This window comes from Aphelocoma coerulescens, chromosome 2 (genome assembly GCF_041296385.1).
Source record: "Aphelocoma coerulescens isolate FSJ_1873_10779 chromosome 2, UR_Acoe_1.0, whole genome shotgun sequence".
Taxonomy (NCBI): Eukaryota; Metazoa; Chordata; class Aves; order Passeriformes; family Corvidae; genus Aphelocoma; species Aphelocoma coerulescens.
In genome coordinates this window covers 72,009,690-72,028,716 of record NC_091015.1, presented here as the reverse complement: position 1 = coordinate 72,028,716, position 19,027 = coordinate 72,009,690, and the positions used below count along the sequence as shown (strand labels likewise).

Below are 19,027 nucleotides of genomic sequence, written 5' to 3'. Positions count from 1 at the left end.
AACATGAGAAACATGAAAGCTCTTCTTGTTTCTCTTTTTTAAAAAAAGTGGTAGTTTCCTTTGATTTTCTGGCAAAGCATGTGTATATTTGTATATGTGAGGAGAGTAAAGACATGGGATGAAAGTGGATGAAAGCAAGCTGCAACAAAAAGTGAGGAACACTTATTCCAGAGGGAAGAGTACTGCCCAGCTGAAGGACTGACAGAAAAGCTTGGGTGACTCTTGCTGGCATCTAAACCTCTGCTTCATCCAGTTTCATGTCTTTGGGCCAGTGCCATACCTCATCAGCTAGCTTGGCCTGGCCACAGGAGTGAATAATCTGAACCCCAGAAGGGGCTAGAGCATTTAGACTAAGATTGTGCTGTGTAATCCCAGCTCTAATACTGACATTCCTGTGTGGCCTTGATCACATTCCACAACATTTTTGCCTCATTAGCTTCATCAGTAAAAGTGGGTGATATTTACCTGAGGGCATCATAGGAAATTTACCACTAACCAATTCATATCTGAGGATTTTGTGTACTGAATCTGATCAGACAACACTCTTACCCATCAAGTGGCTGGACATTTAACAACCTACCCTCACCCAGGCCTGCAACACAGTTCAGCACTTATGTGTGTCTCTATCTCCACTGAGCCACGTCTTGGGTGCTGTTCCTAAAGAAGAGAAGTGGTAATGAGCTAAAGAGTCCCATCTGTCTGACTTAGGTAAAGCAACCGAGTTAATGGTTCCACAGCTGTTTCTGCAGCTCTCTCTCCATGTTGCCTTTCTGTGGGAGAATGTGTGGAGCAGAGGGAGCAGGCGGCTGTCGGGGGATTGAATAGGTGACCTCTGAGGCCCTTCCAACCTGAGTGATTTTGTGATTGCATAATTTGAGGCATGTGTTAAAGTAGGCTGGTTTCGGAGGTGTAATTAGGAAACAAAGAAAGAAGCCAGAAATCTATGACCATTTCTTCTGCTCTTGCTGCTTTGTCTTCTGCCAGTTTAAGAAGATTAGAGGACCCTGTGTCTGTGTGTCTCTTGATTACAGAGCAGTACCTAAAAGAGGTCTTTTTGCTGACTTCTTTTAACATTGGAGAAGGACTGTTTATGGCAGCTCTGCTCTTCTCACATCACAGAAACTACAGAAAATTTGGTGCCTTCTGGGAGTGTACTGCTCACATGCTTCACTGTATACATGCATAGGTAAAACCCCTATATATTCCTGCAAGCATAACAGCCACCAGCTGGTTCTGGCCACAAAGAAGACCTCGTGCTATGCCTGACAGCTGCCTTTCTCAGTGGCAATTCTCATACAGCAGAAGCAAGGTTACAGGCAAGTGATTTACTCTTCTTGTAGCAGAAGTTTATTCCCAGTTGACATCTTTCATGAAGATACCTTGGTCCATGTTAAACACATGCCACCGCTGATTCATCCAACCCTGATCCCCCTGCCTGCACCTGGCAGTCTCCCAAATTACCCCACAAGACAGACAAATTGCTCCCATGGCCTGTATGTAGCCCATGGGCTGTAGGTTGAGGAGACTGATGGCTACACTGCCTTGATTACTATAACTATTACTACTTTAAAGGCCCGAGCAGTGGCAAGAACAGATTCACTGAACGCTTGAACTCTTAGCACTCCTGAGCTATGTGGCAGGCAGTGTTTAAAAATAGAAAGCACGGCTCCCCTGTGCAGCCCCTTTCCCAGCGATTCCTCCCGGCAGATGAAGTCATGCCCACAGCTCGCTGCCCCATGAGTGGGCAGCCTGTCTCCGGCAGCGTCAGCAGGAGCCAGCACGGCGAGCTTAAAAGGCTGTCAGGGGTTGGCAGGTCGTCCGCCCAAGGCAGGAAAGAAGGGGGAGGGAGGGAGAAAAATTGAAAAATAACCACAAAGAGAACAAGCTCTTTTTTGAAATTGGAAACTTTAAAGAAAAGATTTATGAACCTTTGGGTTTATGAAACCACCTGGTGCTTTGGAGTTTGCTGCTGGTTAAATTTGGAAGTTCAAAGTTTGGTGGTTGTTTTCCTCCATTTAAAAAAAAAAAAAAAGACATTTAGAATAGTCTAATTCCACATGTGCATTGATCTTTTAAAACTCACGCCCACTTAACTTTGAGCTCGACTTGTAAAAATCAGAAAGATTTAGGGGGGAAAGCCTGTTACTTTTTAAGGGCAGCTTTGCCATTTGTGGTGCGCGTTGAGCAGTGCGGCCCCTGAACTCTGGCTTTGCCGTCTGCTCAGTTTCCTCGTGGGTGCACAGTGTGACTTGTGCTCTGTTTTGACAGTTGGTGACCTGCGACCCCCAACCCATAAAATGTTTAGGCTGAGGACGCCTGAGAGGAGCTCTCAGACGTGATGGTTGGCGGCTCTTTTGAGACAGGCCCATCATCTTTCCCCCCAGCCCATATATAGCAGCGACATGGAGCCTGTAGGTTTTGCTCACACAGCAGTTTGAGTCAGAGACTTCCCCCCACGCTTCTGGTTCTGGGTTTCCAAAGAGAAGAGGGGTAAAAATGAGAGGAGGAGAGAATAAGAATCTCGTTTTGCCTTTAGGGTTGGACTACAGTTGAGCTTGTGGGTCTCATCCATGATGCATGGCAGCAAAACACAGTTTAAATTCTGCTTTTGCAGGAGCATCTGAAGCTAGAAGGGATTGTCAGAGAGTTACGAAGTCTGTTCTTCGGTACTGAAACAGCAGCAATACAGCTTCATTTTTTGGTGGCTCGTTTCTTTCTGGTGTTTTTTACTTACTGATTATGCCTTATTACAATATTTGTAGAGACAGATAGTTATTAGATTAGGATGAATCATTCAGAATGAACAATTTATTCAGCGCGTTGCTTATTTTCCCTTCTTAAGTTTGCAATTAAAACCTGTGTTACTCTTAAATGCATTCATTATTTCAAAATTAGCTGTCAGCTACATGAGTGAATATTCTTGTTCTGAGTTAATTTGCTGTCATTTTCAAGAAAAATATTAGTAATTTCCAGTACTCTGGCTAGCTTTGTGAGTCAGGTGAGGCTATCTCTGCTGCCCTTTTGGAGATGCAAGTATTAAAGCAGCAATAATGTTGTTCTGGAACAGTGTGTTTAATTCTAAAATTTAATTTCAGGTTGTTAGGGCTTAATTGTAGACTTGAAAACATGGTGTTAAAGTGTTTATACACAAGCAGGTATTTGAGATTAAAGTTACTCTCTTGCCAAGCTTTCATTAAATGTTTATAGAATGTGAAGGATGCTGGCCTTTAAGGACTAATTTGAGAATGTGTATGAAAGCTCCAGTTTTATAACTGGTGAAAAATAGCATCTGTTTCTTCTGTCTTGTGTTAATTCTCTTTTGACATGGCCAACCTTGTAGCATAAATGAGAGGTTTCTTATTGCAGCCTAATATCTGTCTATGGCAGGAGTTGAAGCAGTCATTGCAGCTTAATCAAAACTGAAGATTTTTGTTTCCAGTCAAAACCAAACATAGCAGGTAGAGTTCACTCCTGTAACCCAGCAGGGAAGATTTAAAGAACTGGTCTGTTTCTAGATTTGCCCTGTGACTTCTGACCCTCCTGTCAAAGATTACACTTGGCAGTCCATCTTATTACTTTTCCTCTGGCTTATTAACTCCTACCATCACCTCATATACCTGGCACTGCAATTTGAATTTGGAGGTTACTAACCCAGTCCCTAATTGCCAAGATCCATCTGTAAGAGATAGAAAATATACCTGTGAAAAAAGTTTTAGATGGCATGGGATTAATTTTTTTAGCACTGTGATAGCATTAATTCACATGCTAATTCTGCATTTTTGCTCTTTACTTGGAAGCTCACATCTCTTGAAAGAGAGCATTATGTGCTCTGTCCTTCTTTTTCAGAATAAATGTGAGTTTTTCTCTTGTTCAGTCTTATGTTAAGAGTCTGCAATAAAGATAAAAGTTATTTCCCCACAGCAATATGCTCCATGGTAAAAGAAATATTTCCTGGAGATCTAGGTTGAATTTCTGACTCTTCCTTTATGTTCCTATGCAGGTTACTTCACAAGTTTCTGTTCTAGTTCTCTGTGTGTAGAGAAATTGACCTTATTGCTCTTCTGTGCCACCCTTTATATTGCTACTTAAAACTGAAAAATATTTAATCTGAAGATCAAACGCACTGGGTGCTGGTATAGAGTTTAGCACACAAAGATTATGACCTTGTTTGGGGTCATGCTCTTAATATTCCTAGGAGGTGGGCAGAATTATCTCCATTTTTCTCATGGGCCAGTTGAGGAAAAGTAAAGGTAAGAGATTATTAAAAGTAAGAAGGTAGAAGGAAATCTATGTATGTTCTCTTCCATTTTTTTGCTTTACTTGCATCTCAGGCCATCTTTAGGCACAGGCTAAAAGTGGGCATACATCTTGGAGATCTGAGTATAGGCAGATAGGCCTGTGAACCTTCCTCTTATCATTAGGACAGCAGAAATTAATAGACCTATGCTGCTAATCCCTTGAACCAGTTCTGCTCAAGAGCAGACTTACCGGCCTCAGAAAAGTACATATTCCCTATGGGCACATATTTCCTGCAGGAAAGGTTAGGTGGTTATACCCTTTCATGTTCAGTTCCAGGACAGAATTGTGTATGCCAGTGCTTGGAAATATTGGAAGTATTATGTGGTGCTTTTGGTGTAATATTTTCATGTATAAATCCTGGTGCCACAGAAGGAAATACTTCTGCCCCTTCTGATTCTAAACAATTTAAGTGGAAGAAAACTGGGAAAAGTGAAAGGGGAAAACTAGTTGGTGGTGGAGGAACTGCTCACATCTTCTGTGCTGGCTTGGAAGCTGAACTAAAGTTTCTGTCTCTTTGGAGCAATGAAAGTTTTGCCATTCAGTTCCAAGACCCAAGATAGCATTCTCTGCTTAGTCAGTTTCAGTTCCCTTGTGTTAGACTATCAGGAGCTAACTGTGGAAGCAAATCTCTCAACCACTGGAGCTATTGAGTAATCAAGATATTATTCAAGAGGCTAAAGCTCTTTTGACTTTCCACCTGGGGTCCGTGAGAGTGATGTGAAAGGATGCTTGCCCCACCTGTGGCTAATCAACAAAACCTAAGTGAAACAGAACCCAAGAACTGTAATAATTTATTTCCATTGCAAAAGGATGCAATGTCTCAAAAAAAAAAAAAAAAAAGACAAAAGAGATGCACTAGACAATACCCTTTTTGGGAAACACAGTAACACAGTAACATTGTGGCATACACTACAAATTCCACACACACTGCTGGAGGCTCAGGTCAGAAGTGCAAGCGTATGTGAAGAGGAGTGGGTGGAGAGAGGTCTGGAATGAAAAAACTTGTGCATCCTGCCTCAATGTGAAGATTTGTGTGTTTCTCTTACCCACTCAAAGGCTGCTCCTGGGTGGTTCCTGGGATAACCATGTGCCCCAGGCCCCTGGCAGGACTTTTTTTGAGATCTAGAAATGGTTTAGATATACCCTACAGGCAGAAATGTATGTATATATAGCATACATGTTATGCTATGTTATACATAGGTGTAATATATTACAGGAGTAATGCAACCAGAATATAAAGGAAAATATTTTTACATTATTTTTTATTTAATTACCTCCTTAATTTTCTGTTACTTTGTTTTATAGACTCAAGTACTCCTTTAATGTTTGCAAACTGGAATTGGGATATTACAAAACATTTGACAACAGAATTCAAGTTTAATGCACTTATATGTACGTACACAATTTATACAATAATATGGATTATAAAATTCTGTATGGCTTTACTTAGTGCACAAATGTACGTACCTTCAGATACATGTAAAGACAAGTCAAAGAGCCCAGTATGATTCTGGTATATTGATCTAGTAATGACTCTTGCAAAATTGTAAATGATGAGTTAGAAGGCACAGACTTTATTGTCTCTTGGTATAACAGAGGAGAATGATGTGAAACTATATTAAGAACACTGAGCTATGGACTAAACGAATTATGATGGGTATCTACCAGAATTTCCCAAGTTAATCTTATCTCTTTCTCACAGCTATGCTGATTACCATCAGTTTGCCTGAATTATTTGCCTTTCAGAATTATTTCCATTTGGGCATAGTTAGTCTCTTTGCCTTCCCGTCCCTTCACCTAATGTTTACAAGGCCCAGCAGGCTCTGTTTTGTGAAATCTTTGAACTCATCTCATGGGATATGACCTTGAGAAGTGCAACTTCTTTTATATTTTCGATATTGATATCTCCTAGAAATTTCCCTTGCCTGTTTTCCAATATAGTGTATGGTGTCTGGGTTTTGGTTTTGTTGCTCTTTGTTCATTGTGGTATCTATGGGCACCCATGGCTGATAAAAAACTCATGTATGTTTATATACAATAAATGAAACATGTTTCTAAAGGTACACTGGTTAAGAAAAGGGAATATTTATGAACATGTACTGTAGTGGGGGAACTAAACAGAAATTAAGCCACCACTTCATTTTTTCTTTTGAGAATAACTTTCGCTTAACAGAGAGAAGAATAATTTATCTTTGACTTCACAGTCTCTACAGGACCTAGCTTGGCTCTTATAACAGACTTTGGCCCAGCTCTTGGGCCAAACCATTTTCTAGGATGAGCAGGTACAAATCATAGCCAAGACATCTGAGCTTTGTGCAGTATTTAGTGAGAATATGACACTTTTATTTGGCTTTGTTCTCAGATTTGCCAAATTAAGGAAAATAGTTTATTTTCTCACAGCAAGTACATTAAGGATATCATGAAGATTTATGCCTATACGTCTTGACTCGACAAGGAATTGATCATATACGCCATTATGTTCTTGAATAAATGGCAGAGTGTCCATGTAACAAATGACAACTAGTCTTGCAGTTAAAAACATCCTCTTGCATGATAATTGGTTTCTTTTGATCAGTTTAGAATGCTTTTTGCCCCACAGATACATACTAATAAAAAGAGCCAGTAAAATTTAACAGTGACTGGCACAAGCAAATAGTTATGTCCCATAAATCCTAATGCAGTCATGGCAAATACAGGATTTGCCATCTGCTTTTGTTTATATCAGGTAAGTAGAGCTGAAATTTTCAAACTGTGATTTGTAGCTGAAGGAGAAATATTTACTCACATCATGCTGGCTCTTGTTCTGTTTCTGACTGAGAGAACCCGTGTGGAAAAGGAAGGGTAAATTTATTACACCTAAAACTTTTAGGAAAAAAAGAGAAAGTATTTAACTAGAAATTAAAAAAGGAACAACCAACCAACTAAAACCTTCATCAAAACTTCAGCAAACACATAAATGCTTTCCAATCAACAATTCTCTGGGAAAACAGTTGTGATAAGATGCAAACATATAGTTGTTTTATTTGTTACTATAAGAGGGAGAAGTGTTTGTGACAAGAGTTCCTCAGAGTGATAGTGAATGTTGTTTGGCAACCATTTCTCCAGAAGGATCCATTCTACTAAAAGTTTGAAAGATGCTGAGCTGATTGATTTGAGCAATGGAGTCTCTGTTGGAGTGTTTTTTCTTCTAAAGTTTCGTTCTGACTGTAGAAGTGATGGTACATCACTGCAGTCAACTGAGGCTTAGCCAGTCACCTCTAGAGCTGACAGTGTAGAGTTTGCTGTTGGGTTGGCCATGGCTGGACTGCAAAGAGATCTGTGTTTTCTCTGAGCCATGTTATGGCACAGAATATAAGCTTTATAAGCTGTCATTGCACAAACTCAGACATGATGTGTTCTATTGGGAAATTATGACTGCTGCCTAGTCTACATATTTAAAGAAGGCAGGGTCTGAGATTGCCTTTGCACAGAAAGTATTTCCTCTCTGAAATGATGTAATCAAAGATACAAAGCATCGAGTCCCTTTTTCAGTTTTAGTGTAGTAACTAAATTTTCTTATTTCACCAGAGAAAAAGTAGAGCACAAATCTTTCGTAGTTCCCACTGAAAAAAAGGACAGATTTTTGTTTTCTTGAACAGTCTGGCCTGTTGCTTTTGCTGTAATTTTCGTCTGTGTAAATTCAGCAATGTAGTCTGAAAACTGATTGTATTTCCTTATGATTCTCTGTGGAATGAGTACTACTAAGTATGTGTGGTTGGTCTCAGAATAACTTGATCTGATTTCAAGAAAGTTGTCCCTGACCTGCATAATTTCAATTCAGAATATAATGAGAATGTCTGAGTAATGATGCAATTTAGATATTTCTCAAATTAGTTACTAGTATTTGAAAATGTAAATAGCTAGAGTTGACCTAATAGTTTCTAACCTATTACCTGTAAAATAGGACAACTGATCACCTGCTAAATGTGGTATTTTCTCCTCTCCTTTTTTTTTCTTTTTGGCTCCACTTTCTCTGGAGAAGTATGCTAAGTAGCCATTGTAGCTGATGATATTGTATACTCAGATTTTATAAAGAGTTGAAAATGAACATTGCTCATTCACTTACCTCTGAAGTACTCACACAAACCTGTTATTAGGAAACTTATTTTGATGCTACTAGCTCTTCAGTCTGAATACAAATTATTGACCCACAACTACTTAAAAGAAACAAAATCCTTCTAATAACTTATAAAAATACAGAAGTCTGCTCTTAAATTGGAGGATTAACGGGCTAGGATTGACTTTGCATATGGAATGGCAGGAGGAAAAGGGCAGCCTGAGTCATGTAACTGGCCTTGTTTATCTCAGTAACAGAGAGAAAGGAAAATTTGATTTAGTGCATGCAATTTAGCATGCAAAAGGTCAAACTGGTGCATGCCTGCAGGTAGTTAATCAGAAAACTGCCATAATTTCCAACCCAAACAATGTTAAGCAATAGAAAGATAAATATTGGCACTTGCTCTGTGAGGCTGATTTCAGCTGATATTCATAAACCCCTCTTGCTTCTGTCCTGAGTATTTTACATGATACAAATGGTTTTAATTAAAAATAGTGTGTCTCTCCATCCCCAGTCCTTTTATTTTCTCCAATATGGTTGGAACAGAGTGTACAACACAGCAGAAGTGCAGCTAGGGCAGGATGCCTCTTGGGTGGATTCAAGTTTGTTTTAATTGAATCTACAAAAAAAAAAAAACAAACAAAACAAAACAACAACAACAACAACAACAAAATCATTGTCTGGCACATGGCATGTGCCATCTAACAATGGGCAAAAAGCCTCAGATCAGTGACAACTGAGATGGAAGAGAGAGACTGTGGCTGTGGCATCTGAAAGCAGCTCTTAGCCTAGGTGAGTGAAGTGTGTGTGCAGAGGAGTTACTGGAAAGCCTTTTGAAACAGAACTTTCCTCCTTTCTCCTCTAGTTTTCCCTTCTCCCTTGTATTTTACATTCTTTATTACTCTGAAGTTCCATGCAGCACTTTCAACCCAGTGCAGACAATCACGGAGCAGTGCAGTGTCTGAGTTAATTTTTGTGCCTGCTTTTTGTTTTATAGGCTAGTAACCTGGGAAACATACTTCTTTGTTTTGTCAAGATGCTGAACATCTTTTAGTTCTGTTCAATTTTCCAGATGTATGGTGCAATTAGCCAAAAGATACCATTCTCCTGTCCCATTTTTCCTTTTGCAAATTTACAGAGTAACTTTTTTTCCCTGCACACGAGGTCTCATAGGAAAACTACTTTCCTTCTCACCATAATCTACATATACATTTCCATACATCTTGTAGTGCTGCTGTCTGACATTCAATTGTGGATTTAAAAAAAAATAATAATTAACTCAAATCCCAAATAAATTGGCCTCAAATCAAGTATTTCTGTTAAATCTTAGATCTGATTGGGACCCTATATGTGGCAAGCATAGAATTCGCATTTCCTTCCCAGACGTCAGAAAATGGTGTCTGCATGCAAAACCCCAAAGTCTTAGAGACAGTTTCACAAATGCAGCTTTCTTATTTAGTGAAGCAACTCACAGGCAGCTTATTATTCTAATTTTCCGAAGTCTGTCCTGGCTTACAGAATTGCTTCAGGGCATAAAGTATTGATTTTGTTCTGAAAACTTATGTGTGTTTTAGGTGCTATCTATGGGCATCATCATTTCCCATTTTGAGTGCCTTGTGGGAGGTGCTGAGTTCCCTCCACTCATGTTGTATTTAAGGTAAATGTGAGGTAAAAGAAAAGAGTCAGCAGAGACCTTGAGAAAGCCCCACTTCCCAAAGGGGTATCATAATGTACTTGAGCTTTGCTAGGCACTTGTAGTCTCCAAACATTTGGCAATGTAACTAGTCAGACATAATCTAATGTAAACCTCATTTATTTCTGCTCCCAGAAGGGAACAGATGAGGAGACTGGAATAGTTTTAATGTTCTTGAACTGTGTATGGATGTCGAGGAAGCAATACTATTGTTGGCTGTGGCATGTTTTTATTTTGAAACGATGAAAATGTACTCAGAGAGGGAATGTCTGGGTCTGTTTCCTGACTGTAGGGTGCACTGGCTGGTAGAGGGCCAGAACCAGGGCTGTTCCTCTGCTCCTGGAGCAGGACTGAGCATAGGAAGCCCTCTATCTCAGCTGAGATGTGGAGTAGGGGCACGGCACACAAGGGAACTCTGCAATGACTCAGGCTGAGGAGTGGGAGTCCTGGCTTCGAAATGCAGCTGGCTATTTCCTGCCTCACTGCTTGATTTTGCTTACTGCTGTATGGAGCAGAGAGAGCTGTACGCCCACCTGTTCCTCTGCCATTCTTGAAATTTCCTACTGGTAAAGTAACCAGTAGGGAAAAAAAGAAAAACAAAAAAAAAGAAAGAAGGTTTAAAAGAAAAGAATGTGAAGGAGGGAGATAGAGAGATGGATAAATGCAACTTTCTATTTTCTTTTCATAAATGTAGAGGGAGTCCATTGAATTTGACCCAAAAGGGGTAGCAAGTTTAATTTATTTTAATTGAAAATTGAAGTGCAATTTCTTGATGACATTTCCACTATTGTTGTTGTCTAGATATCTATCAATCATTCCATAAACAAACAAAGGCTCTAGTCCAGCATCAGAGAAAGTCTGTTCCAAATTCCACAAAGGACAAAAAGAGAGTCCTGGACTAAAGGGGAAGCTGGCAAGGTAAAGGACAGTACCAGACTCATATTTGGTCCTGTAAATAGTCAAGTGCTGAAACTTAAGATCACAAATATCTTCTTGATTTAATTTAGGTGAAGAAACATCAGTGAGAATGTGGGTATGTGTAAAATTAACCACATTTTTAAGCCTGCAGAGCTAGGGCTTAAGCCACACTCAATAATACATAATGATTTTTTACTTACCTTTTCAGTATCACTTTCTGTGGGCTTAAAGGCAAACTATGAACTCTGAATAAGAAAATGGTAACTTTGTCTAATGTTTCTCAATTTACTTTTTTTTTTTAATGCTGTAGGTTTCATAAACAGGAGAGACCTTTTGAAGGTTCTAACAAGTCACACAGATGAAAGCAGATTTCAGTCCACACAGCCAAATTTTCACATGAAGGTGCTCATTGTATTCCTAAATCCATGGCTCTCATAACAGGCTTAAGCCATTCTGCCCAAGAAAGAAAAGATGAATTGTGAGTTACTTGCAAAGATGTTATGAAGTCTTGATCTGTGAAGCACAGAATTGTCACTTAAGGGTGTCACCTTCTCCTGAAGAGAGTCAGAGTTGAGGATGCACTGTGCTGCTTAGGTTCTAGACAATATGACAAAACTGTGACTGTTAGAGGATGTTGTAATGGGGAACACATGGATAGGTCAAAAGATTAAACAGAAAGTTTAAAAAAAAAGCATTTTTTTCCTAATATTTCTTATCTTGCCCAAGAATGATCAGTTCCATAGGGAGGAGCACTCAAGCTAGAGTGTAATGTGTGGTTGCGGTTTTGTTTATGGAAAATTGCAGAAGAAGAGGGTAGTGGGTTCATTCACAACACATTTCTGTTCCCAGGAATACTAAGGAGCTAGGAAAAAACCTCAAAAAAGTAATAACAACAAAAAAACCCGACCCACCTCTCCCTTAAGCAAGGCACCAAGGATGTGGTCTTCTTGCTGATAATTTGTCACTAAGGCCTGACAAAATTCACATACACACACATACAAAATCTGCATGTGGACTCTTTAACTTTCACTCCAACTGTGATTTTGATGACTGAATTACAGGATTAAATATGTTGGCAGGGAAGGCTGGAAAACTGGACTGAGTCCTGAGAAGCTGCATGGTGGGAAACGAGGAAGACACGCTCCCCTGCAGGCCCAGGGAATGGTTCCAGGTGCCTGGTGGGACTTTAGACTGTCAGCTAAGGTAGCAATACACACATCAAAATCAGCCTTCTCATGGATGTTTGAATGGGAGGTGTGGTGGGAAGACCCACACAAAAGGTGCTTTGTACCTTTCAAATGAATTATAACTGTGTCTGCCTCTGGTCCAGTGCCAAAAGTAATCCCAAAGAGACTTGTAAGGACTTTTGAAGTGTGGGAGTTCATGTGGATTTGCTCATCACGGCAAATTCCACTTTAAAATGTGCACTACTGAACTTCTGAAGATCTGGTCTCCTAGTATGTGTTTGCCTCAGTACTGTCAGTGAAACAAACACACATTTAGAAAAAAAAGAAACAGCAAAATTGATTAATATTGTGTTGCTGTGATAGAGTGGACTTATCTAACATGCTTTTGCTAAATTTGCGGTAGCAATCTTCCCAGACTGAAGCTCTCACTAATTATAACAAGTAGATAAGCAGCCTTTTACCAGGCTCCAGGAAAACTGTTCTCTAACTGCTGCTCAGACCAGTTCTGTGGCTGATGGGCATACAAATGCCACAAGCAATCCATGTGAGATTTTTGAAACAGAATGCATTATGCTGGAGTTTGACTGATTGCCCAAAGTGATGTTTATAAAATAGACAGTCTGTTTACCATCATTTTGATTATATTTTCAGTCATTTGACCAAATTCCTGGAAATCTTAGTAACTTGGAGAAAGGCTAAAAAAATAGCTCATTTGGTCAAATTATTAGGGCATTTTATTTTCTTGTTTGTTTGGCTTTATTACTGCTGTATAGCACATAGTGCTTTACACTATCTGTCTCTGTGGGAAGGTTAGAATTTTGAATCATTTGACATTATGACTCATTTAGCTGTGCCACATATATTAGGATTAAAATTGCTGAGCAGAAGGGCAGAGAATTTGTGTACTTTTACTGCTTTTTGGCATGGTTTCTTTGGAAAATATTTTGGTTTTATTAATAACACAAAACTGGAGTAAAATTGTTGAAAATAGATTAATATATTAGGACATGTCACACAACAGAGAGTTCTCCAAAGGAGCTTCAGGAAAGGAAGTACTGAGATGGTGGAAATTAATCATAGCAGGTTTCTGTGTTTTCAAATGTTGTAGGAGTGCTGGTAAAATAGGAGTGGTCTGAAGTTTAAACTCCATTTTGGTAAGCCTTGAAGAAGCAAAAATCTAAATTCTCTCCTAAGACTAATCTAGAAGTAGATCTTGATGTGAACTGAGTTTCCAGAGCTGAGCTAAGGTCGGTCAAGAACAAAGAGGAAAACAGAAACATAAACTCTCCTTGAAAGACAGAGAGAATGCAGTGTGTGTGCTCATGCAGCCATTCTCAGGTGAACATGATGGAAACCATTATGTTCTCAGTTTTTGTTGTTAGACTCATTGCTAATGGTAGCGGGAGATTTTTCTTTCTAATTCAGTAAGAACTTGAAGGATATTAACTGTAAACAAGGAGAGAGAATTAGAAATAGGGTACAGCTTCAAGTTAGGGGAAGATAAAACATTTCTCAAAAAACCTGAGGCTGCAATGTGATCATAAAAAATGAAGATAATCTGAGGCAGAAGTAAGCTACACCTAACTGGAAAATAATGTTAATAATACCGCAGAAGAATAAATATTTGAATGAGAATCCAGACATCAATTGACTCTTATCCAGTGTTAAATGGAAACACATGCTTTGCACTAGGAGCTAGATGAGGGTGGGAGGAGGAGGTGGCAAGAAGCCCCAAGCTCCTTTTCGTTTCAGTGTTATATTCAATCACAGCCACTGCCAAATTAGCCCATAAAAGTTGAGCCAATTCAAGACCATTCCGTTTAAGGCTGAAATATCTCTCTCTCTCTCTTTCTCCCTCCTTAACTCTGTTCATAAACATGCTGCAGTCGGGTGTTAATTACAATCCCCAGTACAGCCTCAGAGTCCTGCAGATTCTCCTGGGGAAAATGACTGGACTCAGCACTTTGCAGATCTGTTTATTTTACTTTACTGCACTTTAGTTACCCTGGCTGGCTTGCTACAGACAGAGGAGAGAGAGGAAATCCCAGCCTATAGCAGAGTCCTGGGCAACCAAAGAGTATCCCTCTTCCCAACCAAGCAGCTTACATGAGAATTGCTTGCCCAAAGTGTGTTGATTGGGTGTTGAATTGTTCTTTCTCTGGGGACCTGACCTTTCAATACCCTGAAGAATCTGCTCTTGCCAAGTCATTCCAAGCCATCTTCTCCCATGCCATGCTTCACAGGCAAAAGGCATGTGTGAGAACATCTTGCCACATATTATCTATTTTTGCTAATAGTAAGAATTATTTGCTAATCTCCAATGACGTGATCGGCACTGAACAAGACAGAGAGAAGCACAGAGCATATCCTGAGGAGTTTGTAATTTTGAAGACAAACATAGATGAGACAATATGCACTTTGAAGACCCTGAAGTAGATGTTGACCTACTAAGAATTTAAAATGAATTAACTGGGAGTGGGAGATGATATTTTTCCCCAATGCAGCCTGCTTTAAATAACAGACTTTTTTACTTGTGCCCTAGCAAGAAATTGTTGTCATGAAAAGCATACATGTCTTACCCTCTCTGGGAAATAAATTAGGCCACACTCTTATGTACGAAAATTGGCAGGCTATTGTTGAAGCAGATGCAACTCTGTTAAGTTACATCAGGTGGACCCCTGACAAAAGAGATACACAGGCGCCTGCATGTTTTAAGATATGCCAAAGAATTTAATGGTTCTGAGCTCACAGAAGGCCAAATATGAATTTGAGACCTTGGGTATCAGCTTGGTATTTCTTGGAATGTGCACTTTTCTTAGGTAGAGAAATGCTTTCGTTGAAGTAAGGAGAAATTCCAGATATTTTTATACCACCTAAGTATGCAAACTAGAAGAATTGATTCTTAAGTAAAATTTGTCTGGAAGGCAAATTAATTTCACTCCTAAAAGTGGCTACCTAGGTACACATAAAACAATGACAATATAATTTTTATTTGGGAAGCAATACTTTCTTTTGTGCAACTTTACTCCTGTTGCGGTTTTACAGGGACTGTTCTGACTGTTGACCAATGCTTTCTGGAAATCAGACAAATCCACAGGGAAAAGGTTTGCCTATACAGGAAAATTACCAGCAGCAAACTAAGATGTGAAATGACGTTGTGTTATGTGAAATGACTCTGCACTAAAACCCCCCTTGGACACTGAGAGGGCACACTGAGGGTTCCTTTGTATGAAGTGGCTTCCTCAACTGCATGTAAAAGTACACACGCAGGGAGCAGCCAGCATGGTGTAAATTCATATGTAGCTTGTAAATTCACACCCTACCTCCTTTGTATAAGCAAACCAGTAGTCAAGGCCTTGCATTCATTCCACTGGCATAAACCTGATTGAATAGATGAACCTTACACCTTGCCCTGAAGGCAAACACGTTTGGGCTAATGTGATGTGTAATGGAGGGAATGTTGTCAGGAGCCAGGGCACTACAGTAGATGATCTTGGGAGAGCTAGTAAAAGTGCTTCAGTAAAAGTACTTCAGAAATTCTCTATGGCCATGAGGGAGAGAGGACATTCTCAATGCCAGAGTGACAAGATGACCTAGCACCCTGGAAGAATGTGATCATGACTTGAAATACAGATTCTTGCCCTGTGTGTCATTCCTTTCTGAATGGTTTTGAAGGGATCTAGTTGAATAGTGTATTTCTCTAACATTTTAGTCAGAATGAATACTAATTATTTATTATCTTTGGCAGTGAAAGTTATAGGAGTGCAGCTGAGCTCAGACCTGCCAAGTCTCATGTAGCTGAAAAGGAGACTTTCTCACAGCAACCCCTGGACCTTTCATAAAAGTCGCCCTCTATGATGAGTACTCCTCAAGGTTTTTCAATGAGATATTTAAAATCCTTTTTCAGGTACTTTGAACTGTCCTTCCAAAATGCCACTACTTGACAGCCCTCTAAGACACAGTCATCCAGTGCTGAGCTGATTCCCATCTGATGTAAAGTAGCAACAGTGATCTCATCTGCTCGGGTTTCACTGAAGGTCAAAAGCAGTCTAAAGATCAGGGGGGCCCTGCCTGAGAGGGATGAACATCTCCCTTTTCTCCTGCCACTATTACTTTTGTGGGAATATACACAGAGCTGTCTTTCACATTTTTATTAGATTCTTATGTGAAAAGAGTATGTTTTTACAAATACACATGAGCCATCAGGCTGTTTTTTCAACCTCTGTTATTTGATGGCCTCAGGAATCCATTTGCAGACTGTGATTTTACCTAAACATAAATATTTACTGTGAAGTATTTTTCTCTGTTTAACAGTCTAAGAAATTGCATGTGCTTAAAAAGCCACTCAGTTTTCAATGACTAGGGCTACAGCAGTTTTATTGAAAATATTTTTTGTGGTTTGATCAGAAAACTTAAGAGAGACATGAAAAAATCATAGTGACTAAAATCCTCTCCCTGCAGCCCTGAACATAAACCTACAAAAGGGAAGTGGGGCTGATTGCAGACCCGAGAGGTGACAAGCACAAACTAGATACTCTGGTAGTGGATTCAGAGTGCTACTGCATGTTTCAAAATGGTGGGCAAGGCACAAGAGCTGCTGAAGCCTGTGTATATGGTTATTAGCTCATACCAAAGGCCGTATCTTCAATGCTATAGTTAGCCACATGAGCCAGAATAATTCTTGCACAAATTTATGCTTTTCCATTTTGCAATCACAGCTTCATTTTGTGGTTTCCATTTTCTAACTCTGGAAGTGGATATCTCACCTGAGGAAGTTTCAGTTATCTTTTGTGCTTATGAGGCAAACCCAGGGGACAATACATCGTACATTTCTGAGATATTGTTCATGATGGGTTGAGTTCTGTGGAGACTTCTCTTGCTTCCTCCTTCTGATAGAGATCTATCTTAAATAGCTAACTTGAACTGGATGGGTAGCAGTCATTTAGAAGAGATCCAACTAGGACCAGAGAATGAGCATAGACCGCACCATCATGCGCTTGCCAAACATGGTGTGCAAGAAAAAAAACATGGACTGCCATACTTATTCATTATTTGGCTGAATTCTGGTCATTTTATGTACCTGGGAATTTTTGGCTAATATTGGACTCTGGCCTGTGCGCTGTGCAGAGAAATCCACACAATTTTAGTAGATGCCAAATCAAACAGTCACATTGGTGATGGCTTGCCAGAACTGAAACGCTTCAATGATCCCCAGGCTGGCTTCTCGAGCCTCTAGTGCTACCTGCTCCAAAGATGTGTTTTATATCTTTCAAAGGACAGCCTAGGTATTATGTCAGCATTTGTCAACATATTCTGGCAATAAACTCAGAGTTACATAAGTTTGGGATACTCACCCCCTAAGGGCTGCAATTCCACTATGCCACAAGCATGGGATGTTAGAATTTATGACTGTCTGCAGAGATGTTTCTCCACAAGGATCCATAAACAAAGCTGCTCTATTATGTGAAGAGTACAGAACAAAAGTTCTTTGCTCTTAGTAACTGCAGTATCTGTGACAATTTCTGTTCCAACCATTTGTCTTCTATCTCATGCTGTCAAATTCATGAAACTATCCTGAAAAAAAAAATAAGAGAATGCTGTAGCTACATCTGACAGCCCTTTTTTCCCCCTAGATATGCAAGATATCACAGTCAAAGCTTAGGTTCTGTCCTTCATCTCTTCAAATCTCAATTGCTTATGCACTGCCTGCGTTTCACAGCAACCTGCAGCCCAGTTCTTCTCCCTGTCCTTGCTTCGCTTGTGTTGGGGAGGTCTGAGGTGGTTTTAAATCAGAGCACAAGCAGCAAGAAGCTGCCTTTTCTGTTGTGTTTTGGCATCTGGCAAATGTGAGCTCTGGTATGCTATGGACAGCCTTGGATATGACAACAGAGTTCAAGGGAACTCCAGGGACCCTTGCAATCACTCCTCTGTGTTGACCTTTGTGAACAAGCAGGTTGTGCCTGACAGTTACATTAACAAAGCATTTAAGCTTTAAGGAGTTTGTATTCCAGGTCAGTTTTAGGTAATTCCTACAACCTATTTAAAATTGCTTCAGTGCTATTAAATATTGTTGTTTAATTGTTTAATAGGTGAATTAGTCAATAAAATCACTTACTACATCACAACAGCCAGAGGCCAGTATAGCACGGCTCAACACCTGGCCAAAGCCTCCACATAGCCTGGCCCTTGGGACACATTTCACTGAGAAAGGAAGCACTTGGCTGAAATGCCAGCATTATCCCTCAATCTTTCTGTGGATACCACAGCATTTGTAACTGGTAGCTGGGTGACCATGGGGTACCTGAGAAGGGATATCACTTTTAGTGTGTGAGGTGTTCATGCTCTCCAAACACTGTATTGTTAAACTCCTCGGGTATAGCAACGAAGTGCAGACATACTGAACCCATTAGCTATGTGCAAATGGTTTGAACAGAAAATAGCCCACTTTAGTATTATTTTAAAGAAAGATGAAGTAATGTAATGCAATTATAAGAGACTGAAATATGACTGATTTATTGAGAGACACCATATTTGGCTTCAGTGACACAGCTGAAAAAACCTTGGAAGTAAGAAACACAACAGGGACATTTCTGGTTTGAAAAATCACCAAATGTGAACTGCAGGTTTTGGAAATACTGGCACAACTTCTGTTTTATTCAAACATATGTGACTTATTTAATTATCTATAGGCAGAATCTGGTCTTATTTTTTTCAGCCTAGGGCACAATTCTCAATTATACTGCTGGAAGTGGGGTTAAAGTGAGAATTCCCATGTTTGTCTAAAGATTAAATTGGCCCAGATGGAAAGAATTGAAAAGAGTTGGTTTGTTCTTC

General features: G+C 39.7%; 1 long non-coding RNA gene across 1 annotated transcript in view; it reads left to right on the top strand.

Annotated features, from left to right (window-relative positions):
• Positions 1-798: 798 nt before the first annotated feature.
• The window catches only part of LOC138105774 (uncharacterized), a 43,838-nt gene continuing 25,609 nt past the window's right edge, over positions 799-19,027 (top strand). Inside the window, exon 1 of the long non-coding RNA XR_011148680.1 lies at positions 799-1,316. This is a non-coding gene — a long non-coding RNA (uncharacterized lncRNA). The remainder of the gene's footprint in view (positions 1,317-19,027) is intronic.